The 13,004-nt window shown below is 43.5% G+C and overlaps 1 protein-coding gene across 1 annotated transcript in view; it reads left to right on the top strand.

Moving 5' to 3' along the window:
* THBS2 (thrombospondin 2) overlaps nucleotides 1-13,004 on the top strand; it is a 647,479-nt gene that overhangs the window by 585,654 nt on the left and 48,821 nt on the right. The gene's annotated exons all lie outside the window — the stretch shown is intronic.

Below are 13,004 nucleotides of genomic sequence, written 5' to 3'. Positions count from 1 at the left end.
AAGTTGGGGACCCTAACATTTAGAGTAGAGAGACGAGAGTGGATTCTGCATCTGCTGGTGCCACTGGAGAGCATCTTTGTTTTTTAGGCGGCAGTGAGAGAGACCCACGAAGCAGCCTCCCCTGACTTTGGGATGACCAAGGTAAGGTGGCCGCTGCTGGAGTGAAGATGGCAATCTAGCTGCGCATTGCCAATCACATGGGGCAAGCCTGAGTGAAACTCTCTGCTCTCAGAGTAGGACCGGGAAGGTAGGTATTTTCAGAGTCTGTTGGAATGAAGATCGTGATCCCGTGACCTTGGGCTGGGCTGCAGAGCACTCCTTAGCAATTATTTGAGGACCCTGGAGGGAGAAGGCAAATGTTCTTGAGGCTAATGAGCGGAGGGCACAATGAGGCTAGTCTACTTAGGGACAGGCCTGATTAATATTATATACTATATATATATATATATATATATATATATATATATATATATATATATATTACCTACTGGCGGTCGCCAGTAGGTATATATAGTTAGGATTTTTTCCCTATGGGTTTTTTGAAAATTCTATGTCTAATAACTTTGGCGTTTGTGGACGGAATTGGCTGAAATTTTCAGGAAAATGGCACATTTTGTTTCTGAGCAGCCCCTGAAAATTTGGGGGGGTTTCGTCAAGGGGGGGCCGAGAAAAAAGGGGGGTCCCAAAACGTGTTTTTAACATTGATTTTTCCATAGGGCGGTTAGCCTCACTTTTAGCCCGAACGGCTGAATAGATTTGCACGAAACTTGGCAAAATTGTAGGGACTGGTAGCCCGATGTGCCTTTTGTAGGTCTCAATATATGTGCTCCAGTGGATTTTGAGAAATTAACGTTTAAAAAAAGATATATATCTGTAGCAGCGGACCGGGCAGCGCTCCAGGACGCGTACCTTTCGCGCAACGGAGCTTTGTGAAGCGAAGCTGATTGGTTCTCTGGCGTCTGTCAACATTCCAAAAAGTCCGTAGCTGCCGCCATCTTGTCTCTCGGTAGGATCGAGAGACAAGAGGAGGCCAAAACAAAGGGGCAAATAACCATAAGGGGGCATAGTAGATCCTCCCTGACCCCCTAGGTTTAATGTGGAGGCTTTAAAACGGCCCCGCGGGGCAAAAAAAAATAATTTTTTTTTTGTTTTTTTGCGTGGGTAGCGCCCGGTCCGGGAACCGGGAAGCTTTCTGGGCAGCGTACTGCAATGAAAAATGAATGATAGACTTTTATTTTTTAAGGATTGTTTATTGTGTTTAATAATTTATTAAACTTTCTAACGCGGCGCGTCATATGACGCATTACGCGACAACGCAGGTCCAGAATATAGTGAAAATGTCTCCACCAACCAGCGGACGGCACACAACCCCTTTCAGCAGGCTAAATAGTTCTGTTAAATGACAACAGAAGGGACAGGCAACAAGAACCATCAGTCAAAGAGGGGAGGGCAAGTTCTTCTCTACCGGGTCACGTTGGAGCGCTACCGGAACTGATCGAATTGGTAGTCTACAGTGTTTCTGGATGTTTCAGACTGAAGCTGGCGTTAGCATGAGAGCACCACCATTTCGTAGCTCCGTCGTGGCCATTCCACGAGCAATCATGCTAGGCGCTCCCCACCAGAAGCCTGCGGGAGTCGGGGGCCCCCCAAGACTTTTGTAGAATCTTCAAGGATGAGGGGACGCTTTCGAGAATGGAGCCCAAGCTCTAGCAGACAAGCGTCCGAGTTCCAAGGTGTCGCAGGCCCATTTTAGTGGACCACGCCCAAATCTGAAGAGATGGCCGCCATTTTGAGAGTCCTGTGGCAGCCGCCTATCGCTGCGCCGCAAGAGCGGGAGCAACTCAAGTACATGGTGAGCGAGACGCTGTAGTCGAAAGAGCGGGCGGTAAACAGCTGAATAGCGGAAGAGGCACAGTGTAGCAAAAGCGGGCTGAATGGCAAATGAAACGGAAAAGGGGTGCCCCACTACAGCGTGTCTTTAGGTGAAACGGATTGTGGGACAAGGTGAAGAATGGAAGAGTCACCAAAAGGAAAAAAGTTCCGCTTGACCCCGGGAGCCGGCCACCTATGTCGGGGGCGATCTCAGGCCACACCAGGGCAACACGACTTGGGGAGGGGGCCGGAGCCAAGCGCCCCCTCCGAGTCCGCGACATGACACCGTCCCTCGGGGGCCTCCGTCAAGCGGTTCAGGGTGGCACCGCATCACAACAGCCCCCACTTACTTTAAGAATAGTGAAGATGAAGCAATTGCAAATAGGCTTCAGACAATGTTACAAGCACTCCTCAAAACTTTGAACTTTCAGAGTGCATGAGTTGGGACAGCGAGGGGTGATTTGGTTTCTCGGATTTGGTTTCTCGGACTGTTTTTCTGGTCTCTCACCACTGGCATAGTTTAACGTTTTCTTGTTTCTAGGACATTAATAGGTTTTATCATTACGTTATGTTATCGTTTCTTTGTTTGTTGTTTAATAAAAGTTCATGTTCATCAGTGGCCTACTGATTTTCGTTTTCCTATTTTTTTCTTTCCAGGTTGTTTCATGGTAAAGTTTCTGTTAACAGGATACAGTGATCACTTCGTTATTATTGCATATGTCCTTTTCACTAGGGGTGCTCTCTGGTCGGGCCAGATGACGTATCTCTAGTAAATGGTCCGGGTGAAAAAGGTGCATCAATCAGTGGGGAGTAGATAGGCATGACAGATTACAACGGGGGAGAAAGGTCCGCATTACGTACCCTTTCACTACTTGCAAAGATTTTCCTACGTTTATATGCAAACAGGGAATACCTCCAAAAATAACTAATTCCCAAACAGTCAATGTTCGGACAATCAATCAATCAATGAGGAATGAAATAGGTACGACGTGTTAAAGGCTTGCGTTACCTACCCTTCACTATCTGCAAAGGGAGAGAGAATATTCCTATTCTTCCTCGTTTGCAGGTAGAGAAGATCCTTAAGAGAATTAACTTCGAACAATTCAATGCTCGATTGAAACAATCAACAAGGGGTACTGTGAACACAAATGAACGCCGCTTATGTACATACGCATTGCTATTTTCAACAGGTTGTTCCTAATGTTTCTATTTTAGCGAGGTCAAAAAGAGATCCCATTAGTGGCCTACTGATTTTGCTCGATTCCTTTTGTTTTTTTACACGATTTTTCGCTATCTGCAAAGACTAAACAGAGTATTGCGACTCTGTGCTTGTTTGTAAATAGAGAATGAACCAAAGAGAACAATCAATCAAATGGAGAGAGAAGCAGGCACGACGTATTACAAAGGGGGCAAAGGGCTGCGTTAACTACCCTTCACTATCTGCAAAGAGAGAGTACTCCTAATAGAAATGAGGGGTGGGGGGCAGTATTCAAAGCAGATCAGTGTGCATAAACACGAAAATGTTTTTACTTACCACGTACTTGACATTCGACAGCTTATGATATTTGCTATTAAAAAACCATTGAAATTCACTGAAAAAACCATAGGTTATAGACTATATATAGTTAGGAATTAGCATTTACAAAACCTTGAAAATTCACTGAAAAAACCATAGGTTATACACCATATATAGTTAGGAATTAGCATTTAAAAAACCTTATTTTACTCACACAAAACCATTGAAATTCCATATATAGTTAGTTGCACTAACTATATATCGCGCACCCGCAATCCACTGCTGATCATGTCACATATTACATCATTCATGACATGGTCAGTGACATCACTGATGACATCACTGATGACATCTCAAATGACATCACTGATGACATCACTGATGACATCTCATTTGACATCATTCTTGTGCTAATACGATAAACCTCTTCAGACTCTAATATAACCTTAGATACACTCAGTGTAAACAGACACTCACACACTGCCACTCATCCATGGAGTTACTCACACACCCAGTCAGTCATGCAAAGAAACAATCTCACCTCCATTTCTTCAACTATACAGTTAAACACACCTTACTTATTGAAACATATACTAACACATATTTACTCTCTTATACAATCCCTGATACAAGTTCACAATGATCGATACAACCACTCACTCATTCAGTGGCTCTCATGCACAGTTATTTATATATGCCAACTCTCACATGTACTGTGTTTTACATATGTACTTACTATGACATGTAGCATTGAGATATCCATTCACTCATCAATACACTCATGCACACAGTCAACTGCCCATGTAGCTGTTTCCACATGCACTCTTGAACTCATACACCTAGTGAATAAACTGCTCACACATCTATGCATAGAGTCACACACCTTCCAGCCACCCCCACACAAACTCAATCTCCCATAGAAATACTTGGGCAACCAATTAATAACACATATAGCCTCTCGTATAGCTAATGATCAACACATGCAGCAGTTTACAGAACAACAGACATAATGATGCACAAATTAAGACAGTTTAGTCACTAACCCATGCATTCAGTGAGACACATTTAATCACTCACTCATACAGTCAGTCATGCACCTACTAAATCCTTCATCCAGACACTTATACATCCACTCAAGACACATATTTTAACTTTACAGAAAAATACAGTCACTGCATGTTGTCATCAGTGATGTCATTTGAGATGTCATCAGTGATGTCATCAGTGATGTCACTGACCATGTCATGAATGATGTAATATGTGACATGATCAGCAGTGGATTGCGGGTGCGCGATATATAGTTAGTGCAACTAACTATATATGGAATTTCAATGGTTTTGTGTGAGTAAAATAAGGTTTTTTAAATGCTAATTCCTAACTATATATGGTGTATAACCTATGGTTTTTTCAGTGAATTTTCAAGGTTTTGTAAATGCTAATTCCTAACTATATATAGTCTATAACCTATGGTTTTTTCAGTGAATTATATATATATATATATATATATATATATGTATATATATATATAATACTTATATAAAGTGGTCAAGCAAACTAATGTGTGTGTTATCAAACTCACTGGTGCACTGTTCGCACTCAACACCAGGCGTCAAAAGGTAGACTCTTTAAACAGAAATTAAGAGCAAGTGCTGGGAGTCCGACAGCTCCAAATGCATTGCTTTTTAGACATAAGCAATGGAAAGTTGCTGCAGTCTTTCAGGGTTTCGTGAAGACCTTAAGGCAATGCACTTTCAACGTTGTACTTATCAAATCAGGCATGTTCATGTATACTATTGAAGTAAGCAGCGCTATGAAGTGGCTGGAAGACAATATACTGGTAGGACACAAACAATGCACCTAAATAAATACATGATAACGGTAGAATGGCAAGCAAGGTGCTGAGTGCACTGAGGCAGCTGGACCTGGAGTTAGTATTCCATTTGCTTCAGAATATGAAGACAATCAGAGAACTTCAGCTGGACTTTGATATAGGTAGGCAGTGCCAGTGGGGGAGGAGGGGTGCTATATAATGAAATAACTTGAGGGGAGTAATGGGCATGTCTAGCCTCATGCTAGCCCTGCCTGAATTGCCAGTGCTCCCCTATTTTTAACTGTTCCCCATGCCCTAAGCATGCCTCTTCTGCATGGGAAGAGAGACAGATGTGCTAAACATGTGGATAGTGAGGCAGGAGTTTCCAAGAAGCCATGGTTAAAGTTCTGTGCCTCTCTTTGCCTCTCCCAAGTTAGGTTCTGTTTGGACTTATCCAGTGCAGAAGTGGTCAAGCAGGAGTTATGAATACAGATGATGCAAGTTTCCTGGGCCCTTCTCCTGCACCAGCTCTCTTCACAGTCTGGTCCTGACCTCTAGGAGGGCAGCGAGAAATTCAATTTAAAACTAGAATTTTATCAGATGCCTCTCTACAAGTACAGCAGCTGCACTACATTTACTGCAGGTTTCATGGCTAGGAGGACCTTTCTGTCGTTTCTGCTGGCTTTACCTTTACCTCACATTTAATGTGTATCTTAAACCCCTATCATGCCAGAGTGCAGAGAACCTTGTTTGCCACTGGCTTGTTACTCCACCTGCTCACAGAACTGCGTGTAATTACACGGAACTACGCGGAATTGTGCTGAGTTTTCCGGTAAATCCGTGGAATTCCACAGAGTGAAACTCCATTAGCTCTAGTCAGGCCTACTTCTTACCCTAATAGCAAACCGGGTAAAGACCGACAGGAGTGTAGGTCCTGTCATCTGATTGCACACCGAAATAGTGCAGTGAAGATCTTTACGAACTTCTTGTCCACCAGGCTGAAGGAGATATGGCCCAGCTTTGTATCTCCCCCTGAATCAGGTTTCATTAGATACAGAATTACAGGGAACAACATCAGGTTGGCTTTCAATGTAGTTCACTAGGCAGCAACCACAAGAGCCTAGATTCTCCCTCTATCGCTAGACACGCAGTAGGCATTTGACCATATTGACTGGGGTATCCTAACTAAAGCACTTGATAGAACTAATCTAGACCCCCAAATGATCTCTCTTATTCTGACAAGTTATTTGGGACTCTCCACCCACCAGACTCTGAATATGCTCACATCTTTAAAAACCCATACAATTCAACAGGGGAATGAGATGGAGTGCCGCCTCTCGCCCTCACAATTTCCCCTGACAATGAGCCACTGTTCATGTGATGCTAATCCTGAGATCACAGGCATAGAAACAAGGAATAGACAAGTGAAAATAGGCCTTTTCATACATGATGTTCTTTTGTTTTCTGACTCCGCTTCTTTACAACATACTTAAAGACCTCTATTGACGGGAGCAGGAGAAAGCACTCAGAAAAACAGGGAAAACTAAGGAGAAAGCAGTAAAGAACTAGGCAAAAGCAGGAGAAAGCACTAAGATAAATGTGTAAAAGTACAGAGAAAGCAGCAAAAAATTAGGCAAAAGCAGGACAAGGCACTCAGAGAAATGGGGGAGAGCAAGGAGAAAGTAGTAAAAAGTGAGGCAGAGCCAGGAGAAAGCACTCCAATAAAAGGGGAAAGGAAGAAGAAAGTAATAAAAAAAATGTGAGGCAAAAGCAGCGGAAAGCACCCAGAAAAGAGACACATAACCAAACAGCCACTCACACACCCACTCACAGACCCATACAGCCACTCACAAACCTACTCACACCCACACAGCTACTTTCATACCCACTCACAGAACAATACAGCAACTCACATGCTCACACTCACAAGAATCTCTCAGACACACACTCAAAACCCACTCATACACCGATACAGACTCTCATACACCCACTCACGAACTTATAAAGCCACTCACACACATAGTCACTGACCCATAGGGCCACTCACATACCCATTCCTAAACACATACAACCACTCATACACCCACTCACATACCCATTTGGCCACTTACACACCCATTCATAGACCCATACACCCACTCACACACCCACTCACCAACCCACACAGCCATGTATATACCCACAAAACTACTCACACACCCACTCACAGAACCATACAGCCACTCACACACCCACTCTCAAAGATTACCGTAAGGAAATTCATTGTGTTAAACCTCCAAATTAAAAATAACAAAAGTTACAGGGACGTTATAGTTCAGAAATAACATTAAAAAAATATAGGAATTCACTGGGAAAAAAAGGTTACAGGGACATCATAGTTAGGAAATAGAATTTGAAAAACATTAGAAATTAACTCAAAACACCAAAGGTTACAGGGACATTATAGCTAGGCTCAGATTTCATTCGTGCAAAACTAGTGAAATTCAGCAGTTATAGTTACCTTAGCTAACTATACCGTATGCCCCAGCAATTCACTGCTTATGACTTCTCATATCACAGCACTTATGACTTGGTCAGTGCCATCACTGATGTCATCTGAAATGGCATCACTGATGACAACATCCACAGAACCACTCACACACCCACTGACAACCTATACAACCTCTCATACACCCACTCACACAATCACATACTCAACTATTCACGCATCCATAGAACTACTCACATACCCACTCACTCACTCACTCACTCATACATATTTATATATATGTGAAAGAAAGAGTTTGCCCCAAGGCGAAGAGCACACGCAGCTGGGTGAATCCTTTAAAAGGCGCTTTATTCCATTTCATCGATCTTTTACAGAAATTCAGTGCCATCAATCTTTACAGCGTTTCAGTGCCGACGCGTTTCGGGCTTTGTGCCCTTTGTCATAGGCACGCTGGGTTACAAACAGCCACTGCAAGCTACATCCCCTCTTTTATGTCCACTGCAGCTCAGATGAGTTCGCCGCATATAATTCTGGGACATGCAGTTCTGATGATTTTTAGCATGACATTGTTACCCTGCAGATAAAATAAAACACAGTCACTTTTCATACCACAGGATACCTGTTGCTCCGTTTTCAGCCTTCTTAAGTGAACGAGCCAAGGACCCGCTTAGCTTTTTGCAGTGGTGCTCTTCACGACTGGACCGGCCATATTATTTGAAAGAAAGAGTTTGCCGCTAGGTGAAGAGCACACGCAGCAGGGTTAATCCTTTAAAAAGCGCTTTATTCCATTTCATCGATCTTTTACAGAAATTCAGTGCCATCAATCTTTACAGCGTTTCAGTGCCGACGCATTTCGGGCTATGCGCCTTTTGTCATAGGCACACTGGGCAACAAACAGCCACTGCAAGACACATTCCCTCTTTTATGTCCACTGCAGCTCAGATGAGTTTGCCGCATGCAATTCTGGGACAAGCAGTTCTGATCTTTTTTAGCATGACATTATTACCCTGCTGATAAAATAAAACACAGTCACTTTTCATACCACAGGATACCTGTCACTCCGTTTTCAGCCTTCTCAAGTGAGCGAGCCACGGACCCGCTTTGCTTTTTACAGTGGTGCTCTTCACAAACGGACCCGCCGTATTATTTGAAAGAAAGAGTTTGCCCCTAGGCGAAGAGCACGCGCAGCAGGGTGAATCCTTTAAAAAGCGTTTTATTCCATTTCATCGATCTTTTACAGAAATTCAGTGCCATCAATTTTTACAGCGTTTCAGTGCAGACGCTTTTCGGGCTTTGCGCCCTTTGTCATAGGCACGCTGGGATACAAACAGCCACTGCAAGACACATCCCCTCTTTTATGTCCACTGCAGCTTAGATGAGTTCGCCGCATGCAATTCTGGGACATGCAGTTCTGATGATTTTTAGCATGACATTGTTACCCTGCAGATAAAATAAAACACAGTCACTTTTCATACCACAGGATACCTGTCGCTCCGTTTTCAGCCTTATCAAGTGAGCGAGCCACGGACCCGCTTTGCTTTTTGCAGTGGTGCTCTTCAGTTTGTCCCTATATATATATATTTATATATATATATATATTCGTGAACAAGCCTGCTGGTACAGGCGAAACGCGTTGAAGATCGACATTAAAAGCAAATAATATCACCACACAGCGTCGTCTTTCCTCGTTGTGAATGAGGTTGATGTTGGATATATATATATATATACATATATGCAAAAACAATCCGCTTCCATGAAGAAGATAATGGGACACAGCGGGACTGAGAATTCACCGTTTATTAATTGGCATTACGCGTTTCGGCGATGTTTGCCTCATCAGATGCCTCTGGTGCAGGAAGTCAATATTTTCTCTTTTGAAGGTGGGCCCATCCCCCTAAAGTAGTGTTGGCCACTCCTCCATTGTGTCAGAGACACTCACACTGCTCAGTGTTCGTTTCCAAAGACTGCAGCAACCAGCATGCAGTTTGTTCGTCCAGCCCTATTTTTCAATAACTTCTAGCAAGGGGCTGATGAAAGATGCAATGAAGGTTGAACCCCTGTAATGTGCTGTAATGTGCTGGGCTAACAACTAGTGTTCCAGTCCTCACTTCCAGCCCTGTATCTGCAGCGCGTCTGGAGACGCCGGTTTGCAGTAACCACGTCTGTCCATACGTATATATATATATAAAACAAAGGTTACAGGGACATTATAGTTAGACCCAGATTTTGCTCATACAAAAGCAGTGAAATTCATAAGCTATAGTTACCTGAGCTAACTACAAGTTACACCCATGCAATGCAATGCGCATATCTTTACATATTACATCATTAATGACACAGTATATATATTTTAACAGATAAATATCTAAATGAGAGTGTGTGTATTTGAAAATTAGTTTTTGTCATACCAACATCAAAATTATGAAAAACTGAGTCTGTCACCTGCTTCTCCCCCAGCTATGCTAATTTGCATATGGGTTGGTGGGAGGAGAAGGTGGTCCAGAAGCAGTACCAGCAGGAATGGCATAACAACATTCTCAATTGGAGTTGGTTCATCGACGACTTGTTTGTCGTTTGGAGAGGAACTGAGGCAGCAGCTAATAACTTTGTAAAAAAAACTTCAAGCCAATGATCTCAATTTAAAATCCTCAAGTACCATCAGTGATAGCGAAGTGAATTTTTTGGATCTTACTGTGTATGTTAAAAATAGGAAACTGCACACTAAAATGTATCGTAAACCAACAGCAGGGAATACGTTGCTTCATGCAACAAGCTTCCACCCTACCAAACTAATCAGAAGCATCCCCTATAGGGGAATGCTTAAGAACAGTACGGAACTGCAGTGAAACTGCTACGAGTGAGATAGAATTACAGACCTTACGCTCCCATTTTAAAACAAGAGGATATGGGGAGGAATGTATACAGAGTGCAATGTATAAGGTCAAACAAAAAACGAGAGAAGAGATTCTATTTCAACCGTCAGACACGAGCAAACGAGTACAGAATCAACCACAGGGTTTGAATGAGTATAGAATGGTAACCACATACAACAAATAACATGGCCAAGTACATAGTATTTTAATGAAACACTGGCATCTGATACGGAATGAACCGGTGTTTGGTAAAGTTGTATCAAAAATAACCCATGGTTACCTTTCGCAGAGCAAAATCATTCAAACAAATGCTGGTTAACAATATGGCACCAAGACCCCTTAATCAGCCTAATAAAACCTCATGGTTACAATGAAAACAAGCATTAGAAATGCAATCGGGCTCGGATTTATTTGATTTTGAGCTAATGGCATTGTAAATGGCAATGTGTTTTCCTCATGTGTGATGGAGTGTGTGCATGTGGTGTGTTACGGGCTCCCAATGTCACCCTGCATAGTCACACACTGTTTATCATGTACACTCATTCTGCACACTAACACAATGTGCACCCTCCTCCCTTACACACTGTCTCTCTGCACTCACTACTCACTACTCTGCACTCACTACTCACTACTCTGCACTCACTACTCACTACTCTGCACTCACTACTCAATACTCTGCACTCACTACTCACTACTCACTACTCACGACTCTGCACTCACTACTCTGCACTCACTTCTCACTACTCTGCACTCACTACTCTGCACTCACTACTCACTACTCTGCACTCACTACTCTGCACTCACTACTCACTACTCTGCACTCACTACTCTGCACTCACTACTCTGCACTCACTACTCACTACTCTGCACTCACTACTCACTACTCACTACTCTGCACTCACTACTCTGCACTCAATACTCACTACTCACTACTCTGCACTCACTACTCACTACTCTGCACTCACTATTCACTACTCACTACTCTGCACTCACTACTCACTACTCTGCACTCACTACTCTGCACTCACTACTCACTACTCTGCACTTACTACTCACTACTCACTACTCTGCACTCACTACTCTGCACTCACTACTCACTACTCTGCACTCACTACTCACTACTCTGCACTCACTACTCACTACTCTGCACTCACAACTCACTACTCTGCACTCACTACTCTGCACTCACTACTCACTACTCTGCACTCACTACTCTGCACTCACTACTCTGCACTCACTACACACTACTCACTACTCTGCACTCACTACTCACTACTCACTACTCTGCACTCACTCACTACTCACTACTCTGCACTCACTACTCACTACTCTGCACTCACTACTCTGCACTCACTACTCACTACTCTGCACTCACTACTCTGCACTCACTACTCACTACTCTGCACTCACTACTCACTACTCACTACTCTGCACTCACTACTCACTACTCACTACTCTGCACTCACTACTCACTACTCTGCACTCACTACTCTGCACTCACTACTCACTACTCTGCACTCACTACTCTGCACTCACTACTCTGCACTCACTACTCACTACTCACTACTCTGCACTCACTACTTGCTACTCTGCACTCACTACTCACTACTCTGCACTCACTACTCTGCACTCACTACTCTGCACTCACTACTCTGCACTCACTACTCTGCACTTAATACTCACTACTCACTACTCTGCACTCACTCACTACTCACTACTCTGCACTCACTACTCACTACTCACTACTCTGCACTCACTACTCACTACTCTGCACTCACTACTCACTACTCTGTACTCACTACTCACTACTCTGCACTCACTACTCACTACTCTGCACTCACTACTCTGCACTCACTACTCACTACTCTGCACTCACTACTCTGCACTCACTACTCACTACTCTGCACTCACTACTCACTACTCTGCACTCACTATTCACTACTCACTACTCTGCACTCACTACTCACTACTCTGCACTCACTACTCTGCACTCACTACTCACTACTCTGCACTTACTACTCACTACTCACTACTCTGCACTCACTACTCTGCACTCACTACTCACTACTCTGCACTCACTACTCACTACTCTGCACTCACAACTCACTACTCTGCACTCACTACTCTGCACTCACTACTCACTACTCTGCACTCACTACTCTGCACTCACTACACACTACTCACTACTCTGCACTCACTACTCACTACTCTGCACTCACTCACTACTCACTACTCTGCACTCACTACTCACTACTCACTACTCTGCACTCACTACTCTGCACTCACTACTCACTACTCTGCACTCACTACTCTGCACTCACTACTCACTACTCTGCACTCACTACTCACTACTCACTACTCTGCACTCACTACTCACTACTCACTACTCTGCACTCACTACTCACTACTCTGCACTCACTACTCTGCACTCACTACTCACTACTC

The sequence above is a fragment of the Lissotriton helveticus genome, chromosome 6 (genome assembly GCF_964261635.1).
Source record: "Lissotriton helveticus chromosome 6, aLisHel1.1, whole genome shotgun sequence".
NCBI classification, from domain to species: Eukaryota; Metazoa; Chordata; class Amphibia; order Caudata; family Salamandridae; genus Lissotriton; species Lissotriton helveticus.
This window is presented reverse-complemented; position numbering and strand designations above follow the sequence as displayed.